A 12,723-nucleotide genomic window follows, 5' to 3' on the forward strand; every position below is an offset into this window, starting at 1 on the left:
ACAGCCATTTCGGCTGATTTGCCTATTTGGGGGGTTTGGGGTTGAGGCGACCTCCTATTACTTAGACTTAATTTTTTATGCCATATTTGTAATCTATTGTCGAATACTTTTCATTTGAGTCCTAATTGATAGGAACGTCGAATATATCTGTTTACAGGAGTTTTTGAATTGGGGCGGCCCGTTGGGTACTTGGACCCAAAATTTAAGATATTCATTTTCTGGTCTCCAATACCTTCCATTTGATACCCATATTGTGCCTATCAGTCCACTTTTGGTTTTGGGTGGCGTTATTGGTGGGGGAAGGAACCGCCCCCATTAGATATCTAAAAATTAAAACAAGTCTATGTTTCCTTCCAGATAAACTTACACAATCTGTGAAAATTTTAAGAAAATCGGCTCAGACGTTTTTGGTTCTATGGAACAAACAAAAAAACCGAGTACCAGTATATGGACCCATTTAACGCGTTATTGGGGGTTAGGGCGACCCCCTATACTTCGATCTGATTTTGTATGACAGATTCGTAATCTACTCCCAAAAACCTGTCATTTGAGGCCCATATAGACATGAACGTCCAATATGTCTGTTTGGGGGCATTTTGGGGTTGGGGCGGCCCGATGGGTACTTAGACCTAAGTTTTAATACCATATTCGTATTCTGTTTTTCAATACCTTTTATTTGATACCCTTATTGTCCCTATCGATCCACTTTTGATTTTCGTTGGTGTTTTTGGGTAACGGGGGAGGGTCCGCCCCCTTACGAAATCTACAAATTATAAAACCTATTTCCCTTTCCTAACCATATTCGCAATCTACTCCCGAATACCTTTCATTTGAGTCACATATTGTCATGGTCGTCCAAAAAATAACCTATTTTAGGAGATTTTGGGGTTGGGGCGGCCCCCCAGTTACTTGGACCCAGTTTTTAATATGAAATTTTTTTGGGGTTGGGGCGGATCTTTCTTTGATCTGATTTTGTATGACAGATTCGTAATCTACTCCCGAATACCTTTCATTTGAGGCCCATATTGACATGAACGTCCCATATGTCTGTTTGGGGGAATTTTGGGGTTGGGGCGGGCCGATGGGTACTTAGACCTAAATTTGAATACCATATTCGTATTCTATTTTCCACTACCTTTTATTTGATACCCATATTGTCCTGATCGGTCCACTTTTGATTTGGGGTGGTGTTTTTGGGTAACGGGGTAGGGTCCGCCCCCTTCCGAAATCAAAAAATTTTAAAACCTATTTCGTTTTCCTGACCATATACGCAATCTACTCCCAAATACATATCATTTGAGTCCCATATTGTCATGATCGTCCAAAAAAAACTATTTTAGGAGATTTTGGGGTTGGGGCGGCCCTCCAGTTACTTGGACCCAATATTTAATATGAAATTCGCACTCTACTCCTGAATACATTTCATTTAAGTACCATATTGTCCCGATCGGTCCACTTTTGTTTTTGAGTAGTACTTTTGGGGTAAGGGGGAGGGTTCGCCCCCCTTCCGATATCAAAAATTTATATTCTGTGAAAATTTCAAGGTAATCGGTTCTGCCGTTTTTGAGTCTATACGGAACAAACCGACAAACAAACACAAATTCAATTTTATATACTTTATGGGGTCTAAGACGCATATTTCGAGGTGTTACATACAGAATGATGAAACTAGTATACCCCCATCCTATGGTAGAGGGCATAGAAAAACAGCTTATTAGAACTGTTCCTAGCTACTTTGAGCCACTGTACTAACCAACCCAATGCAGATTTATAAACAAAAACTAAACACTTCAAATTGTTAGTCAGCAAGCAAATACATGGAAACTCCCACACACATTATTTTTGATCATTACAATGAGAAACCATTTCTTGCATTCTATATCCAGCAGTACGTATAGGGAATTTAATTTGTCACGTTACTTGAGTAGCCTTGAAAACTATTCTGTGGCTGTGGTCATAGTAACCAAAACCCACAGATATCAATTAAAAACTTGTTATTGCAGCAAAAATTGGATCTGTAAGAGAATTATAGACAAAAATGGTACAAAATCCATAAGCCCTAGTAGTGATTCACTTGACCTTGGTGTCCAATTGGCTGCCTAAGTTGGTATAGAAGAGATTTGAGTTTTGTATCAAAACGTTTAGAAACTTAAGGCTGCAACTTTAATTTACAAAAAGGTGGGAAAGAAAGAAGACCTGAGAATGAGAATGATTAGCGAGATCATGGAAGAGTTACTAACGAGGTTTTCGCAATGGGCTACCAGTAATGGGTTGAGGACAAACCCCAGCAAGACATGGCTGGTGCTTTTCATACCCAAATACATGATACCGGAGTTCAGACTCCAGTCCTTGGGTGGAATCAACCTGCAGCTAACAAAGGAGTCAAAGTACCTTGGCATCAGTGTTGTCAGGTTAGGGGAAATTACCCCAACCAGAGGATTTTTTTTCGTAATTGAGGAAAAAAATTCTCAATTGAGGGTACGGGATTTTGAAGGGGTAAAATTGGAAATTTCTAGGGGAAATTTCGTCAGCATAGCTTCAAAATTATTTTTCATCGGTATACGAACTTTAACGAACGAGTAAAGCTAACGGCTTGAAATTTTGCACAGTACTTAATAATGATGTAGGTCGTTGGAGATTGCAAATAAGCCATATCGGTCCATAAGGGTCGATTTGGACCAAATTCGGTACGAACATCGGGTGGTCTAATAAGTACAATTTATTGTTCAGTTTTGTAGAACAAAATACTGGTCTTTTTGGTAGCCATATCCAACTATAGACCGATCTGAACCATAAACGGCACGGATGTCGAAAGGCCTAACGTAAGTCACTGAGTCAAATTTCAGCGAAATCGGACTATAAATGTGCCTTTTACGGGCCCAAGTCCTTAAACCGAGAGATCGGTCTATATGGCAGCTATAACCAAATCTGGACCAATCTGGAGCAAATTGCAGAAGGATGTCAGGCGCCTAACACAACTCACTATCCCAAATTTCGGCAAAATTGGATTATGAATGCGCCTTTTATGAGCCAAGACCTTAAATCGAGAGATCGGTCTATATGGCAGCTATATCCAAATCTGGACCAATCTGGGCCGAAGGCCATAACACAACTAGCTGTCTCAAATTTCGGCGACATCGGACAATATATGCGTTTTTAATGGGCTCAAGATCTTAAGTCGAGAGATCGGTCTATATTGCAGCTATATCCAAATTTGGACCGATCTCACTGTCTCAAATTTCGGCGAAATCGGACAATAAATGCGTCTTTTATGGGCGCAATACTTTAAATGGAGAGAGCGGTCTATATGACAGCTATATCCAAATCTTGACCGATCTGAGCCAAATTGAAGAAGAATGTCGATGGGGCTAACACAACTCACTGTCCCAAATCTAGGCAACATGGGACAATAAATGCGCCTTTTATGGGCCCAAGACCTTAAATCGAGAGATCGGTCTATATGGCAGCTATATCCAAAACTGAATCGATCTGGATTAAATTGCATAAGAATGTCGCTGGGCCTAACACAACCCACTGTACGAAATTTCAGCTAAATCCGTTTATAAATGCGACCTATATGGGCCCAAGATCTTAAATCGATAGATCGTTTCTATATGGCATCTATATCCAAATTTGGACCGATCAGGACCAAATTGATGAAGAATGCCGATGGGACAATAAATGCGCCTTTTATGGGCCCAAAACCTTAAATCCAGAGATCGGTCCATATGGCAGCTATATCCAAATATGGACCGATCTGGAACAAATTGAAGAAGAATGTCGCTGGGCCTAACACAACCCACTGTCCGAAATTTCAGCTAAATCGGTTTATAAATGCGCCCTTTATGAGCCCAAAACCTTAAATCCAGAGATCGGTCTATATGGCAGCTATATCCAAATTTGGACCTATCAAGGCCAAATTGAAGAAGAATGTCGTGAGGCCTCACACAACTCACTGTCCCAAATTAAGACGACATGGGACGATAAATGCGCCTTTTATGGGCTAAGACCATAAATCGAGAGATCGGTCTATATTGCAGCTATATCCAAATCTGGACCCATCTGGGCCGAAGGGCATAACACATCTCACTGTCCCAAATTACGACGACATGGGACAATAAATGCGCCTTTTATGGGCTAAGACCTTAAATCGAGAGACCGGTCTATATAGCAGCTATATCCAAATCTGGACCCATCTGGGCCGTATTGAACAAAGATGTCGAGAGGCCTCACACAACTCACTGTCCCAAATTAAGACGACATGGGACAATAAATGTGTTTTTAATAGGCTCAAGACCTTAAATCGAGAGATCGGTCTATATTGCAGCTATAACCAAGTTTGGACCGTTCTGGGCCATATTGAACAAAGATGTCGAGAGGCGTCACACAACCCACTGTCCCAAATTTGGGCAAAAACCGACAATAAATGCGTCTTTTATGGGCGCAATACCTTAAATCGAGAGATCGGTCTATATGACAGCTATATCGAAATCAAATTTGTCCCAAATTTGCAACTTTTTTTGTACTGAGGCGTTAATAATTTTTCACTTGGTTCTTCGTTTAACTGTAAAATTACATCGTCATTCTAGTTTTTATCTACCTTTTAGTTTCTATTAATTTTGGAAAAAAAATTCTCACAAAATTGTTGGCTAAAGTTAAATAAAGTCATTAAACTATTAACTTTTATTATTTCGCACTCTTCCATTGCCGACAGCAAAAACAGAACAACAACAACAGCAGCAGCAGCATCATTAACAAAGAAACAACAAAAACTCCGACACTTTTCTCCCAAAATATAAGAAGATTTGCTGTCTGTTGTGCTCTTTTTCTTTTGGTAGAAGCCAGTAAGCTACAACAACAACAACAACACCAATAATAACTTCATCATTTGTATATTTAAATTATTCTTTTCGACAATTTGAACATATTTGTATAATTTTTGAATAATTTTTTACTCATTTCTTTTCAGGTTTTCATTCCTTGTTTATACTCGTACACTTCACCACTTCATATTTTTGTTACTCTGACTTTTTTGTTTTTTCGTTGTTTTGTTTCACATTTCATCCATAAGTTTCCGGCTTAACTACTTTTGTTTGGTTTCTTTCGTTTTGTGTTTTGGTTGGTTTTCCTACCACTTTTTTTTCTCAGCCAGCCAGCGAAAAGAAGAAGAAGAAGAAAAAAACACCACACACACGCACGCACTTCAGACAAAATCAGTCGCAACACTCAGTGGAAGAGCCAAAAAAAAAAAACACACCACACAATAATAAAACAAATAGACAAAAATATCCGTTAAAACAAAATTCGCATTCGTAAAGACGAGTCGCCGTTTGGGTAAACACAAAAACAAATAAACGCCATAAAACACACGTTTATAAACCGTCAAACGTCTTAACCGCACGAAAGTCTCTCATCAACTAAACGAGCGATATCCAAAGAGTACGCGCTCACAACTGAAGGTGTGGATGTCATTTGGGTGGTTTGATGGTGGTGATGGTGGAGAAGGTGGGGAGGGGGGTCTTCAGCCAACAACCAACAACAAAGTAAACATACAAAAATCAAATGTACTCTACACTCCAGCCTACTTGAACAGCATTGTAGCAAGTCGTTGGACAACCGAACCCAACGAACGATTGACTGCTTACTCACTTAACCTATTAACGACGAATGGGTAGAAGAATATCGAAAAATACAGCTGTCTTGGAAAAATTGCAGCTGGAGTTAGGAAAGAGGTATCGTAATGTAATTTGGATTGGCTTAAAGTAGTCGAATAAAATAAACTAAAAAAAATTTTTCAGTCATATAAGGTTTAGTTTTGGTAGAACATTGGCTTGTCGAAAGTCGGCACCCACCCACCATGGGGTGGGAGTATACTAATCTAGTCATTCCGTTTGTAACACCTCGAAATATTCGTCTAAGACCCATAAAGTAGATATATTCTGGATAATTTCGACATTCTAATTCGATATAGCCATGTCCGTCCGTTCGTCTGTCGAAATCATGACAGCGGTCGAACGTGTAAAGCTAGCCACTTGAAATTTCGCACAGGTACTTAGTATTGCTGTGGGTCATCGAAGTTTGCAAATGGGTCAAATCGGCTCAGATTTAGATACAGCTCCCATATAAACCGATCTCCAGATTTGACTTCTTGAGCCCCTGGAAGCAGGAATTTTTTTAGATTTTGCTGAAAATTTTGCATGTAGCGTTCTGTTATGACTTCCTGTGTCAACTACGGTTCAAATCGGTCTATAACCTGATATAACTCCCATATAATCCTATCTCCCGATTTGACTTCTTCAGCCCCTGGTAGCCCCAATTTTCATTCGATCTGGCTTAAATTTTCCATGTGGTGTTTTGCTATGACTCCCAACAAATTTGTCAACTACGGTCCAAATCGGTCTATAACCTGATATAGCTTCCATATAAACCGATCTCCCGATTTGACTTCTTGAGCCCTACAAGCCACAATTTTTGTCCGATTTGGCTGAAATTTTGCACGTGGTGTTATATTATGACTTCCAACAACTGTTTTAAGTACGGTCCAAATCGGTCTATAACATGATATATTTAATTCAGTGCATCAGATTATGTCGTCCTCAGTGCAGCAGTGATCCACAAACAAGCCATCCTTTAGATCCGGTTGACTATTAACAGTAGGTGGACTTTTGAAGCGCCGTCCACCAGACCACAATGCCATACAACATTAAAAGTCTGACAATTGCAGTATATGCCCAATACATGACGCGCGGTCTAAATCACCAACTTTTGCCAATGGCTTTCTTTCAAGTGTATAGGGCAAGAGTGGTCTTTCTTGCCCCTTCCAAAATGTTGGATTTGAAGTTCAATTTCCAGTCCAGCAAAACACCCAGGTATTTTACGCTTTCTGTAAATGGGACATTCTCTCCTACCAAGGAGACAGGTGCCACTATAGGGAATTTGTAACTACTTGTGTCTTGCACGAATTTACGCCTTAACCAGTTTTGGTACACCACTTCGCTGTTGCACATAGAGCTTCTTGAAGTATATCTCTCAAAGTGTAGGGAAACTTTCCCCTAACCACAAAGGCCACGTCATCAGCATATGCGACCACTTTTACACCTTTATCTTCCAGAGATAAAAATATATTGTTAATGGTTATATTCCAAAGCAGAGGAGACAGTACACCTCCTTAAAGAGTTCCTCTGCTGATCCATCTTTTTAGATCCACAGATCCCAAGCCTGTCGTATGGCATCTTTTAGTAATTTTTTTTGTTATTAATAAACTTTCTTACGGTAGAGTTAATGCCCTGTCGCGACAGGCGATCTGCAGGGATCTTTGCCCTAAGACATGTTTCTATCAACCTCTCAAGAGTCTTTAGCATTAAGGATGACATACTAATAGGACGAAAACTTTTTGCTTTCATGTGGTGGGGTTTTCCTGCTTTCGAATTGAAAATTACCTTCGTGTCCTTCCATCCCACAGGTATATATGACATGCTGATACAAGCAGAGTATAACTCCCCTAGCCAAGGAACCAGTCTATCAGACAAAGCTTGTAATTCAACCGGTGATACATCATTAAGGCCAGGCGACTTAAAGGAGTCGAAACTTCTTATCACCAGTGACAACCTCTTCTGGCGCCACGTTGTCTGAGAATTTCCCAAGAATATGTATCAACTTGTATCAACTAGTAGTCACTAGACATTGCCCATACATTTTCTGACTTCTGAATATACACCACCATAATTGGTTTCGACCTCTTCTGGCGCCCCGTTCTCCGTTGGAGAATTTCCCGGGAAACGTGTATCAAGGAATAGTTCTAGTGTTTCCTCACTAGACATTGTCCATACATTCTCTGACTTCTGGATTGCTGACACTGACCTGGCTTGCTGACACAAGCGAGTCATTCAGGGCCTTAGTGATCCGCTTGACCATAATGTCTATATCCTTCGCAGTTGCCACTTCCTTTTCTGGTCTAGAAGGAATAGATGTGCAGAATTTGTGTCGAAATTTATCCTTCTGTTAAGCCGAGGGACCACTTCTGCAATATTTTCTCCAAGGCTGAAACTAACATAACGATGATCAGAGAAGCTGTGGTCAGCCAACACTTCCAAGTTGCATATTCTTGCGCTTAGATCTTCTGCTTATATGAAGCCGTTGTACAAAATTTCAGCTAAATCGGATAGGAATTGCGTCTTCCAAAGGCTCAAGAAGTCAAGAACCCAGATCGGTTTATATGAGAGCTATATCATAACATGGACCGATATGGCCCATTTACTATCAAAACCGACCTACACTCTTAAGAAGTGTTTGTGCAAAATTTCAAGCGGTTAGCTTTACTCCTTCGAAGTTTAGAGTGCTTTAGACGGACAAACGGACGGACATGGCTAGATTGAGTTAAAATGTCATGTCGATCAAGATATATATTCTTGATCGACATGACATTTTAAGTTATGGGGTCTAAGACGAATATTTCTAAGAGATAAACAGAATGACGAAATTAGTACGCCCCCATCCTATGGTGGAGGGTACACAAATTTATTTGCGATAAGCCTACTACTTTTGACAGGTGGTGCGATTTTCGTCAAGGTCATTTAAAACCACTTTTCTACGCTAAATGTTTATAAAATGTTAAGAATATGATTTTTCTTGTTGTAAAAACATAGTGGCTTGGAATGTAAAATGAAAATCACTTTTTTTACTTTTTCAAAAAAAATTTTTTTTAACAAATTTTAGGAAATTACCACTTCAATATAAATGCTGAAGATAATGAATATTTGAAAGTTCATAAAAACTGGACAAGGGAATCGATGGTCAGTCGTTAATGGGTTAACATCATTCACATTTCGATGTCTCTTTGACAAACTGAGACCACCTCCTCCCCCACCCTCAACAATTCTAAGGTGTTCTGAGAGTACACTACATGTGTAAGGTGGTAGTTACTCAGTCACCAACCACTCATTCAATTGTTGTTGGGTTAGTTCGTACGCTCGTAGCTTTTTCGTTTTGTTTGTGTTTTATCAAAATTTGATTTTGGGGAGAAAAAATGTTAGTAATGTACGAGTATGTATGTATGTACATACGTTCGTTATGCTTGAATGTATATGTGCGTGTGTGTCTTTGATTATTCAGTTTCTTATTATTCTAGTCAAGTCATGCCCTACAAAGTCAAAGGTAAGATACGTGCTCACAGTGGGTTGGAAATGGAATTTTTGAAAACATACCAGCGTAACGAATAATGTAAAAGTTTAAATCAAAAAATAATACTGAGATAACTCACAGATGTTGGGCACTAAGTATACGGACCCTTGGTTTATAATGGGGCTTCAAACCTGGTATAGTTCATTGGCTCAACAGAAGCGTAATTAGACCAATATTATATTGCGCCTTCATAGCTTGATGGATGGCCGTGGAGAAAAAGTACAACGTAAGAAAACTTCATTAGCGATGGGAGAGTGGATTGAAGATAGGAGCAAATCATACCACCGCTGCATAATCGAGGCGACAAAAGGAGACATGGTTTACTTTGAAATGGTCTCTGATCAGATGCCTGAGACAACACTTGAGGAAAAGTCCGAGACACTGATGGTAGTGGCAAAAATCTTAAATGGATCAAAGCTAGTGACAGAATAGGTTTGAGGGCATACATTGAGGACCCAGAGACTAGGCTCTGTTTCCGGTTGATGTACAAAAGGGTGATTTTTTAAGAGCTATAGAACAGTTTTTTAAAAAAAAAACAGTTAAAAAGGCCTTAAGTTCGACCGGGCCGAACTTTGGATATCCTTCACCTCGGGTATATATGTAAACCACCTTTCGTCATAATGCAGTGATTATGATGGCGCGATTTGGACACAAATTCGACACGGATCTTGAGTGGTCTAATCAGTAAAAGTCATTGTTCAATTTTGTAGAACAAAATATTGGTCTTTTTGGTAGTCATAACCAAATATAGACCGATCTGAACCATATACGATACGAATGTCGAAAAGCCTAACATTAGTCACTGTGTCAAATTTCAGCGAAATCGGATTATAAATGCGCCTTTATGGGCCCAAAACCTTAAATCGAGATATCGGTCTATGTGGCAGCTATATCCAAATCTAGACCGATCTGAGCCAAATTGAAGAAGAATATTGAAGGGCCTAACACAACTCACTGTTACAAATTTCGGCGACATCGGGCAATAAATGCGTCTTTTATGGCCTATGACTTTGAATCGAGAGATCGGTCCATATGGCAGCTATATCCATCTCTGAACCGATCGGGGCCATATTGCAGAAAGATGTCGAGGGGTCTAACTTAACTCATTGTCCCAAATTTCGGCGACATCGGACAATAAATGCGCATTCTATGGACCCAAAACCTGAAATCGAGAGATCGGCCTATATCGCAGCTATATCCAAATCTGAACCGATCTAGTCCAAATTAAAGAAGAATGTCGAACTACCTAACACAACTCTCTGTCCCAAATTTCAGCAAAATCGGATTATAAATGTGGGTTTTATGGGCCTAAGACCCTACATCGGCGGATCGGTCTATACTTAAGCTATATAAAAATCTGGACCGATCTGGGCCAAATTGGAGAAGGATGTCGAAGGGCCTAACGCAATCACTCTCACAAAGTTCAGTAAAATCGGATAATAAATGTGGCTTTTATGGGCCTAAGACAAAAAATAATCTGTGCAAAGTTTCAGCTCAATATTTCTATTTTTAAAGACTGTAGCGTGATTTCAACAGACAGACGGACGGACGTGGCTAGATCGTCTTAGATTTGTACGCTGATCAAGAATATATAATAATGTTTAAAGATTATTTCATGCAAATGTTGACCGTGACTGCGTCTCAAATGGTCCATCCGCTAAGTTCAATTTTGGCATACTCTTTCCAACATTTTGGCGGGTACCTAACGAAGAAATGTTTCAATGTTGTCTTCCAATGCGTTAATTGAAGAGGGCTTGTCTGTATAGACATGAGCTTTAACATAGCCCCACAAAAACTAGTCTAAAGGCGTTAAATCGCACGATCTAGGCGGCCAATTGACCGGTCCCGAACGTGATATAAAATATTCACCGAACTCGCCTCTTAATAAGTCCACTGTTACGAGTGCTGTGTGGCAAGTGGCACCGTCTTGTTGAAACCACATGTCATGCAAGTCAAGCTCTTCCATTTTGGGCGAAAAAAGTTGGATATCACGATAGCGCTCACCATTCACAGTGACATTGCGATTCGCATCATCTTTGTAGAAGTACGGTCCAATGATGCCACCAGCCCTTAAACCGCACCAAACAATGACTTTTTCTCCATGCATTGGTAGCTCTTGCAATGCTTCTGGCTGATCTTTACTCCAAAATCGACAATTCTGCTTATTTATGTATCCATCGAGTCAAAAATGAGCTTAGTCGCTGAACACTAATTTTCGTTACAAAAGTGGATCTTCGGCCAACTTTCAAAGAGCCCGTTCACCGAAAATTCTGCGTTGTCTTAGGTCGTTCGGCTTCAGTTCTTGCACCAGCTGTATTGTGAAAGGCTTCACACCTAAATCCTTCTGCAATATTTTCCACGCTGTTGTGTAACAGAGACCCAATTGCTGCGAATGGCGACGAATCGATAATTGATGGTCATCATTAACACTGGCCGATACAGCAGCGATATTTTCTTCAGTTCGCACTCTATGTAATTGCGACCTGATGTAAAATGTTAATTTAGTGCGAAATTTGGCCACAATAGCCCGAATAGCCGCTTCAGGGGGTGATTAAAATGACCATTAAATGGAAGAAGCGCTCAATGAACTTTCCTAACAGAACTCGCATTTTGATAATAAAATTCAATAATTGGCAAGCGTTGTTCGTTTGTAAGACGATTCATGGTTAAATTAAAGACCAAACGGAAGATGTTTGACAGTGAAAAAAACACGAAACGTGCGTGAGCTGTTTAGACCATATTTCCAAAATGATAACTAAAAAATTTCCCTTTATTTCAAGCGCCTAGCTTTACTCCTTCGAAAGTTAGCGTGCTTTCTATAGACAGACGGACGGACATGGCTAGATCAACTTAAAATGTCAAGACGATCAAGAGTGTATATACTTGATGGGGTCTTAGATCAAAATTTCGAGGTGTTACAAACGGAATAGCGATCTAAGTATACCCCCCATCTTATTTTGGAGGGTATAAAACATTTTTTATATGAGTGCAATGTTAACATTTTTATTGAAGAAAGATGTTGATTGACAGAAGTCCTGTGCTTTAGTTTTGTCCGTCACTGTATGTATGTGTACACTTAGAGCATTGGTACAGTTAGTAGCCAACTTTACATATGTATATGAATATTTTAATATGCCTTCACAATTGACAAGCAATTTTGCTTTGGCACGATTCTTCCCACTGTGCTTGGCAATACACCCAAGCGGCATATAGAGCAAACCCAATATAAAGCCACCACAAATATAAGCGACATTCAAACAGCAATGTGGCTTTGATGACAACAACAACAATAATGAGGGAAACAAACCAATATTGCCAGCAAAAACAGTCAAAAAATCATTGTACTCTGCCTGCGAATGAAAGAATAAAGAAAAGTAAACAAAGAAAATAGCACTACCAAAGAAACCAATTCGAAAGGGTTCTTCTAGTACAATAGAGCAAAAGAGACCAAGCAAGAGTTTTGCAAATTCCCCAAAAATCCCCCCTTAAATACTTGGCTCACAAAATACCGGTCTATAATTTTCCATTAAACTCAAAAGAAAT

At 39.7% G+C, this 12,723-nt stretch overlaps 1 protein-coding gene across 8 annotated transcripts in view; it reads right to left on the reverse strand.

Annotated features, from left to right (window-relative positions):
* LOC106092475 (FH1/FH2 domain-containing protein 3) overlaps positions 1-12,723 on the reverse strand; it is a 419,829-nt gene that overhangs the window by 275,928 nt on the left and 131,178 nt on the right. For 3 of the 8 annotated variants that reach the window (XM_059364069.1, XM_059364071.1, XM_059364072.1), the window contains exon 1: positions 5,133-5,407. The exons of the other annotated variants lie outside the window; for them this stretch is intronic. The gene's annotated coding sequence lies outside the window, so the exon portion shown is untranslated. Of the gene's footprint in view, positions 1-5,132; positions 5,408-12,723 lie in introns of those variants that run through there. 8 annotated transcript variants of the gene reach the window in all.

The sequence above is a fragment of the Stomoxys calcitrans genome, chromosome 1, assembly GCF_963082655.1.
Source record: "Stomoxys calcitrans chromosome 1, idStoCalc2.1, whole genome shotgun sequence".
Lineage (NCBI taxonomy): Eukaryota > Metazoa > Arthropoda > Insecta > Diptera > Muscidae > Stomoxys > Stomoxys calcitrans.